This window comes from Hakea prostrata, chromosome 8 (genome assembly GCF_041222555.1).
Source record: "Hakea prostrata isolate BN-2017 chromosome 8, UWA_Hpros_2, whole genome shotgun sequence".
Classification (NCBI taxonomy): domain Eukaryota; kingdom Viridiplantae; phylum Streptophyta; class Magnoliopsida; order Proteales; family Proteaceae; genus Hakea; species Hakea prostrata.
Window position 1 is genome coordinate 44,214,607 of NC_142607.1, and position 10,176 is coordinate 44,224,782.

A 10,176-nucleotide genomic window follows, 5' to 3' on the forward strand; every position below is an offset into this window, starting at 1 on the left:
GAATTAGATATGCAAAAGCATATGATCGTTGGATGGCCTTTATCAAAGCACACTTCTCAATTGGGGTTTTCAAATATGGGTGGATATGGTCATGGGTGACTACATCGTTTCTTACTCCTTGTTGGTTAATGGGGTGGGCTCTTTTGTCAACTCGAGGTTCGCGGCGACCCTCTTTCTCCTTTTTTTTTTCGGGTCCGGGTTCTGTGCCATTGTGATGATGCGGGCCAGTTTTAGGTCGTGTCCTCGGATATCCATCTTTTTTTGCGGTGGCCTAATGTTCTCGAGTCAACCTTCATCGTTTGAACTCAAGCTGTTGGAGTTATATTGTCAGCGAGTGGACAAACTATTATGGGTAAATCTTCATTCACTTTTAGTCCTAACCCCTATTCGTTTCGCGTGGTTTTCTGAGTTCTAATTAATATGGTGAGGGCCTTGAAGTATCTCGGATTACCTCGTTTTGGATCAAGAAATCGAAATCTTCAAGGAGTTGGAGGTTGGCAGAACTCAAGGTTGAGGAGCTACTTTCCAGCGGGCGCGGTTCTTATAAGTCGGTTGCTTCTACCATATCATCATATTCGGGCTCCCACTTCCTTCTTCCAACATCGGTTCATAATGATACAAGGCATTATTTCCAATTTCTATTGGGGGCAAGGGGAGGAACATATTGCGGATGTCTTGGTCAGATTGTGCAATCTGGAGGGGGTGGTTGGCCCGATTTTGCGTGGGCTCTTCTTGCTGTGGCGTGGGGTTAGGTCACCGGATTCCAATTGGGCTAGTTTATAAAATCCATTTATTACCCCAGCACCTTCTTAGGGCCGTGGTTCTCCGCTCCGGGCGGAGCATTCTCAAGGTAGGAGTTCTTCAAATGGGCATCATCTCCTCTATGGTAATGGAGGATACTCCTTTTGGGATGAGGGATTCCGCTCCCCTCTTTGGTTTCCTCTCCTAGACCAACATCATGCTTACTAGGTTTCGGCTGTCGAGTCCAATTCTAATACATGGAATAGAGTCGCTCAACTTATTTTCACGGGAGGTAATGCTATCCGAAGATCCATCTCGGCCACTTCCGGGGATGTGCGGCGTTTGGGGAGGAACTTCCAATGGCTTTTCTCCGTGTGCATATCATATTCTCGCAATCGGCGTGATTCAAGATGGCATGGTCCCTCCTCCTCTCGGCTGCCAATGGGAGGTGCACGGAGCATGGAATTGATCCGGTATGCTATGCCTTCCAAAATCGATCCTTTGTTGGAGGGTTTGAATCGGGCTTAGCTCGGGGGACAATTCGTCGGCAAATTAATGTCGATCCAATATGCAAGTGTGGAGGATCATTAGTCACCTATTGTTGGTGTGTCATTCTAGGGCCATATGGTTTGGTGTGGGACTTACCGTTATCGGCACACTCCCACTCTCTGTCTGTTGGAATAACATCTATTTCCGGAGTCACTGGTGTTGGTCTCGTTTCTTCACTTGGGAGTTTATGGCTGGCTCGGAATGACCTCTCGCTTCACAATATTAATGGATCCGTCGATAGTAGTCGGCAGGGCTTCCGGTTTTGGATGGTCGTCGGAGACTCGCACCTTCACTTACCGTTCTAGGGTTTGGGAGCCTCCGCTGGATGGGATGAATAATTCTTTCTCTTGTTCTCCACCGTCGGCGGTTTGGCTTTCTTCAAGAAATTCGTGGGTTTGTGTAGGCTTTCGATTCCCGGGTTGTTGCGACCCTCGCGGCGGCCTGGCTCTCGGAGCGCCGTGTGGGCTCGAGGGAAGGCTGCGTGTTATCTTCGAGTGTGCTCGTGCCCGGTTCATCTTGTGGGTCCCTTTCTCCCATGTGATTTGGATGCTCATCGTGTGGTAGTGTGTCCGGCGTCTATCATGTCGACCGTCGTGGTCGGTGTTTATCTCTAGATGGGCTAGCTGTGCCGTTGTCTGCTAGGAGGCCCTATCCTGCAGTAGGTGGTTTGGTCTTTCCACTCCTTGGCTTCGGCTTGTCTCGGTGTCTTGGGCTCTTGTCCCCTCTTAATTAATCTCCTTTACCAAAAATTACCATGCACTGATAAATTACCCATCAAAAACATAAATGAGTCCAACAAAAAGAGATCATTACTGTAATAAGTAATAACCATGCACAGATCATTTATATTCAACAACAAGGAATCCAACAACGAACTAAATCATCCTTCTCATCACACAACATGGAAGGAACATCAACACAGAAAACGTTGCTCAAGAGCACGAGTCGAGCCATTATCAATTACACTTGGATTAATTAGTCGATCAGTTTTGCTTTTGTTTCAGCTGCTTCCATCTCTTCCCCTGCAAAATAACAAATCCAAATCTACAAATGTGGTAACAGGACAATTAAGAACTGCATGAGAAACTTGAAATGGTTAGAATCAATGGTGAAAACCTTCATAAAGTTTAGCACATACCTGTACTGCTTGTTCGTTTTAATGAGCGCAAACTCTCCACATAGAGACTCCAATAATAAAATGTAGTAGGGCTACGCACGAGTACCTCGAACTTTTTTGTTTGGAGATCATAATAGCCGAGACCTTTCCCAGTTATCTCAATTAGTACCTTTGTGTCTTCTATATATGTTTCTAGGTATGCCAAAGCCATAGCCATAATTTTGGGAGTAGCGATCGCGCAAATGTCTATAGGGCAAGTGATTAAGATTAATACTGTATTCTTTCACCCAGGTACCGCTAATATGATCATTACCACTTTTGCAGTAATAGTCTTTTAACATCCATATCTCCATTTTAGGATATATAGTACATGAAAGGCATAGCAACCCTTTCAACTCCACCAATATGAGTGCTTGTCCATTAAGTCTCAGAGAAAAAATACCTTCAGGAGGTGGGAGTAATCTGAATTCTTCGCTCTTGATGTCAAAGGCAATAATTTTGTAATTGTCGTATTCCATCCAGTGGGTGGCTCCATTAACAAAAGCTGACATATATGAACAATAAAACTCTTCGATTGGATAATTCCTCAACTTTCTCCAAGCTGGAAAACCCATCTGCTCTCTCCAAACTGGAAAACCCACCACCTCTCTCCAAGCCCAAGAAGAAGAAGGAGAGGAAGGAGAGGAGAATGAACTGCTAGAGCCATGTCTCTCCGTTCCCAAAGTAAAAACATGACATTCTGTATTGAGTGCAGAAATCAAATGAACTACCTTATACTCGTCAGTTGACTGACAATATCCGAAACCCACAGAAATGGTAGAAGAGGACCAAGGAAAGTCTGGCAATTTTATGAATTCATGTGTACTAGGATTAAAAATATAATCATTCTTAGAGTCAATGATGCAAACCAAATCAAAACGGGTAGGTATAGCCCTGGGGTACTTACTATCAAATGTTGTGAACTCAAAACTGCTTATTGGATTCCCTTTTCTGTCCATGGATTGTACGAGCATTTGGTCTCCAATTCTTGGTTTGAATAAGAGAAGTGGTTTTGATTTGAAATTCTGAGAATGAAGTTGATACAAACAAAGGATCATTAGAGATCAGATAATGCCATTGTTTACAAACGCACCTGAATCTCAAGAGGGTCTTAACGGGTAGCCACGAAAGCAAATTAAGCAGAATATCTTCTACTTGAATCAGCCGATGATGGCTCTTGGTCTTGGACATGGTCTCTTCATCATCTATCTTCTTCTTCTTCTTCTTCACTGCTTCCATGTTTCATCTATCAAGAGCAGTAAAGCATTAACGACACTCGTAAGCAAATATATAAAGCTACCCTTTGCATTTTTATATTTTTGGCTCGTTAACATTTTGTTGGGGGTAGAATTTTTTGTATAATTTCTCGCTTTAGTTTGAAAAGCTGCAATTCAAAAAAGTATTTTTTGGTATAATTTTTTGTATAATTTCTCGTAAGGTAGAACCGTTTCTTCCCCTTGAGTTGGAGCTACGGGTAGGGATGGAGGGTTGCTTCTCTGAACCAACTTGGTTGGTCAATGTCTCGGTGGGCCCGCGTTCCCAGCTGGGGCCCGGCCTGGGGGTTGCGGTCTCCTTCCTTGGCTGTTCGGTGTCTTGGGTTTTCTTGCCCTTGCTATTGTTGTAAAAAAATCGTTTACTATTCTCATTTCATACTAAAAAGAAGTTAGTGGACGTCATTAACTGTTTCTCTAAGTCTTTTTTTTTTGGTAGGACTCTAAGTCATTTAATAATGTATACAAGAATAAACAGAAGTGGTAAACAAACAAATCACATCATTACAACCATGAAATGAGACATGAAACAAGAGATGTAAGCAAACTATTTAGAAAGAGGGTACCCAACTTGTAATGATATGTTTGATATTTTCCAAGAAATGTCAATAGTGGTTGATTCTTTATCCAGGCTAATCTTATCGGTGAAACTACTAATGATTTGGTTTTGAACTTGGCTTCGATGTATTTGAAATGTTGAACTCCTCGCTTGTTTCAGTATTTTAATTCAATAGAATATTTTCTCTAAGAAAAAAAAGATATGCTTGATATTTTCCATTAAATTTTTATGTTTCGCATATTCGAATGTCCCTAAATTTATCTTGTAAGTCATCCTACAAAGTTTGGATAATATGATTGAGTTTGTATCCGACTTACATAAAAAATAAAAAAATAAAAAAATAAAAATCAATCCCGTACAATTACAAGTCCTTCATTGCCACATATTTTGGAAAAAAAAAGTTTCTTCATTTGAAAGTGTTCTTTAAGCAAATAGATAGGAATGTTGCACTAGGGCGTCATAATTGTTGAAAAAGTATATCAAGAATGTATAACAAAATCATATCATACTTGAAGAAGCATGACTAACAAAAGTAACCAATATTCCTTCTCCAAGCGACTCAAAATGAAAATCATTTTTTTCTAATGAATTTTTAAGAAAAAAACTAGTAAATAACTAATTATACATTTGACAGTCCAATACACAAAAAAGAATTATACTATATTCTATGATGGAATACAAAATTTAACAAATGAATATTAGAACTGGTGTTCCATTTCCCAAATAATGAAACATGGCCCCCACGAATAAATTCATTTCACTTGATAAACTTTTAAAATGGAGAACTAATTAATACAATTTAGAAATCATAACATGTCGTCTTAAAGAAAGCAACAAAAAAAAAAAAAAAAAACCATATAGTATGGGTTATGTAATAAAATGTAATCTTTCTTAATTTTTGGAAAAGATTAAAATGAAAAATTATATATTATATATAATCATTTTTCTTTTTGGTTTAAATATATTATATATGATCTCTTTTTTCTTTCCGTATGGTTTTACAATTTGATCATGAATATCTAACTATAAAAGAAACATGATTATATGAAAATTGTACCTTGAGTGATCTTTGTTTTTGATTAGTAGGATATTAAGATTGTGTTATTGTTACTTATGATCTAAACGATATCATCTTTTATCACTCTTTTATTTTTTGGGGGGTTTATTTAGAATTTCCAATAGACCAGTTATAGGACCCTAGACTCGCTATTATTTTTTTGGGGTAAGATTCAATCACTATTTAGAATTGCTAATTAGTTTTATAACAGTGGATGCTTACCTAAAAATAACAAAAGTTAAAATAATTGACAGTGGGGTTACCATTGATATATTCTCTGTGAAGCACACTGCACCAAGTAGATCATGGAACATCTTTTAAATTTTTTTAGTCTTAGTGGGTAGAGTCTTGGTTCAGCGGTGCTTTTTAATTTTTATATAGAGAAATGGATACATTTTATGTGTATCATTATAGAGTTGAACCCACGTCTTTATCACTAAGAAATGTTGGTCATTACGGGAGTGTGCATTTGTCTATAAGAAAAGAGAGGGAAAGAATGCTGGATTTATATATTTATTTTACATAAGAGTAGTTAGCTAATGAAGTTAACCAGTGAAGTTAGCTAGGTTTATCTGTCTTAATTCCCCTTGTGATCCAAGTTAATTTGAGCACAGAAGGAAAGAACACACGTTTAAATTCAAAATAAGTGATTCAATAATAAAATTTCAAGCTCCAACTTGATGATATTGTCTGACTTGAACATCCTCAGGAAAGAACTCGCGCCCAGCAAACAAACCCACACACATCGGTGGAGAGCAAGATTTCCCATCACCTAAATAAGAGGCATTTAGGATTATTTTGGCCTGAATTTTGTTGTATAACTCAATTTGAAGTCAATATATAAACACATTGGGACTGTTGCTTTGACTTAAAACATCACCTAAATTAATGTTCCTATTGGCATATGTCCGACTGTATGTGGGCAAAACTGAGAAGTTTGAAAAACTCATCTAAAGTGTGTAAACATGCAAAGAGAACACAAGTATACAACTAGCGAAAGTTTTATATTGATCTCAATATTCTTCATCCATGAAACTACAATTAATGTGGCAGTGTCGTGTCTTTATGGTCGAAGTGACTCACTCCAATTCCCAACCACATTTATATAATTTTCCAAAGAAATTAGGTAGCAGAGTGAGATAGAGAGAGATTGACATGGTAGGGAAGAATACAATAATTTTGGTCACGCAGGATATTTCTGTTTGGATAACATAAATAATCTTTGGGTTCTATGATCTATCACATGAAGCAGATTTGTCTATTTGATTGATATATCTATGAACCTTCCACTAGTCACACACATGAACCGTATATGAAACCATGCATGCAACCGATGTAATGACCATGCATTTTTCTCGGAATCGAAAGGGAAGTTTCATGCATGCACCACTTATTTAAAACATTAATCATTAAGCATATAATGTTAGAAAGAATGGACCGCGAGAACTTTATAATCATAAACAGGATGTGATCGACATTTACCTGCATTAAAAATATTCTTTTTAAGGTAAATATCAGATTTTTAAACTGACATTTATTATTATTGGAGTGAAACTTGTGACCACCTATTATATTCAGCAAGCACAAGCACAAGCACAACCATTCATATCGATCGAAGATGTTCAGGAAATTATATTCAACATAAAAACACACGAAAGATGTTCAGGAAATTTAAAAAACACACGAAGAGACAATGAAAAGTTATAGCCACCTCTCGTAGTCGAATTTTATATGTCACTCTCCTATATATATATACCAAAACTAGAAGCATTTGTTAATGAAGGATCTTATCCAAAGTAAGGATGAAAAGAATTTTTATTTTAAAATTAGTCCATCATTAGTAGTATAAGAAAGTTAAATTTACTAATTATGGTTAAAAATTAAAAGATGAATATTATTTTATCAGATGATATCAAGAGCTTATTGATGTCTTTGTCTCCAGCCATTCTCCTGGCTTCGGATTTAATCAGCATTCAGCAGCAGTGCAGATGGGGTCATTCACAAGAACCAGCTGCTTATCTGAGACCATTCATGCATGTAAGAGACATATGTAAGAAGAGAATCCATTCATTTTTCTCTTCTCAGAATCCAAGGGGAAGCTTCATGCATGCACCACTACTACTGCTCATTCATATATTTTACTAAAATCATCGATCGTTATCTTTAAAGACTAATCATTGAACAGAAAATCTTTAAAGTAAGCATTTCACAGCACCAGACGACCGCTAGAAAACATTAATTAACAGAAAATCTTTGAAGAACCCAACAGATCGAAGGACCTCTCCCTTCTTGCGAAATTTGAATGTTGCAGGATCTTCAAGATTCAAAATATATTAAGCATGTCTTTATCAAGATAGCTGTAAGTACATCATACATATTTTACATATCTCTTTTACGTCTCTTGTCTTCATAAGTATATTCCTTTTATATAAAACTCACCTATTCTAATGAATATTCATATTCTAGATCAATTTTAAGTTTCTTGGCCACAAAATCTTTTCTTTTCTAGAAGAAAAAAAGTGAGATGGAGAAGAAATAAAAGCAGATATGATAAGGACATGAAGATAACATATGTGTGTACATGAGACAATAATCAAACAAATAAACTACGTACATCTGGATCAAAATACTTGATTTTCCTGCACTTTGATTTCCCTTTCCATTTGCAATTTTCCATGAATATATGGTTGGTAAGCCACAATATTTGCTTCGCTCACTTCTCTTTTCACACTCATTCAAACCACAAATGAGAGAAAAAAAAAAAGAGATGAAGCAGACACCTTCTGAAACTGGACACGCAGACACATGGATCATTGAGCTTCAATTCCATTAAAAAATTTGCTACTGTTTTCTTATCCATCCAGGTCTTATCATAGATGCACTTTTCTTTTCAGTTTTACTGCTTTGTATAGCAAAGTGTTACTTTCGTGGTTCTCACATCACTTGATCACTCCACTTTCTTAATTTGTATAAATTATTTACCCAAAATGTTTGGTTGAAACTTGAAACCCAGAGATAAGTTCGAGCACTAACGATGTTTCTTGTAACATAAATATGACCCCCCTATCCAAAACTTTTGACCAAAAGACTTTCTTCATGATTCCCTTTGAATGAACAATTCTTTGCCTTGTAAAACTGAGAGATATATGTTTGTATATTTTCAAAGGTAATAAAGTCTCCTTTTCAAGCTGTTTATATATGTCTCTCGAGTCTTGACTCATCCCTAAGAAAGTACTATATGATTCATGGGAATACGATTTTGTGGACAAAAGATTTGTTACGTACCTTTATATATTCTTTAATTTAGACTCTTTTTGGGTGAGACTTTTTTTTTTTTTTTTTAATTTTTTAGGGTTAAACCCCGTTTTTTCAACGTGGGGTTTGGCCCCTCCCTCCTCTGCCTCCGTTCGCGTACATTTTGTTAAATCTACTAAATGACAATGGAATTTTATGATCACATACTCCGAACCTTCCTTAGTCAAATTTCTTACTTGACTTTTCTACACGACAAAACTAGATTATGCATTTTGTTATTTGTTAATTAGGGATCTTACTCAAAATGGGATGGGAGGATGAAAAGAATTGGGTATTTTCCCCCCCCCCCCCCGGGTTTGGTCCAAGTCCTTTTAGTTCAAAAAAAGTTATTTTTTGCATATGATTTTAGGAGAAATGATAAAGTAAGGACAGATCATAAATTTGATGACCAAAATGCCCTTATGGTGCAACAGTCAAGATTGTATCCATATATGCCATTTCAATCTAACGGCTCATATTAAAAGGACAAATTATAATTACAATTATAATCTTTTTATTTTATATTCAAGGGTTTTTAAGATTTCAAATTTACAAAAATATGCCCTTGCACTACAAGAAAATGGATCTAACGGTTTAATGGCCCGTGTTTTCTTGCTCCATACTTTTTTTATGAGAGATTGAAACGAACCTATCACATAGAACTCTTGGTAACATCAATGGGTTCCAATGGCACGTTCTTGCTTTGCACATTTTTCGATAGTCAGAATTGGGAGATGCTTTCACCAGCCGGTGGACCATCCTTCAAGTGATACCTTTTCGAAGAAGATAACTCTTCCTTTGAAGATCAGGTGTGATTACTTTGGATGGCCAAGAGTTGTCGCCATAAAGACTTCGATGTTGACGTGGAGGAGGTTGACGAGGTGAGGACGATAAATACAAATTTACTGTTAGATTCCTTCCACCGATTCTCTTAAGCAATTGGGATCCTTGAGAAATTTACAATTATAACCCCGTAGGTTGCCCTTGAACTTTCCCCTTGTATATCTGTGTAACTCCTTCTCTTCTTTGTCTTTCATGACAATGAATCGAAATCTCTCCAGACGTTTATGCTTTCCTCTTACAACTGCACCCCCAATCCACGCGGGATGATAAAACTCATTTGTTGCTTTATGTCTTGATTCATGAGCCAACCAAGGGTTTTTATGCAAAATTATGAAATCTTAAAACCCTTAATAAAATAAAAAGATTATAATTGTAATTATAATTTGTCTTTTTAATATGAACCGTTAGATCGAAATGGTATAGATGGATATAATCTTGATTGTTGCACCATAAGGACATTTTGGTCATCAAAATTATGATATGTCCTTATTTTATCATTTTTCAAAATCACAGGGGAGCCAGATGCAAAGAAGAACTTTTTTTGGACTAAAAGTGACTTGGACCAAACCTCAGGGGTCCAGATGAAAAATACCCTTAAAATGTATTTGAAAATTATTCATATGGGTGTAGATGAATGGATAAAGGAGCACAAAATGAAGAAGATCTCACCACCACATTCCTCCATTTCTGTCAATCGATCAAAATA

At 37.0% G+C, this 10,176-nt stretch overlaps 1 pseudogene; it reads right to left on the reverse strand.

The window, feature by feature from the left end:
- Positions 1 to 2,265: 2,265 nt before the first annotated feature.
- On the reverse strand, positions 2,266 to 3,685 carry LOC149008077 (putative F-box protein At1g32420; annotated as a pseudogene).
- Positions 3,686 to 10,176: the final 6,491 nt, after the last annotated feature.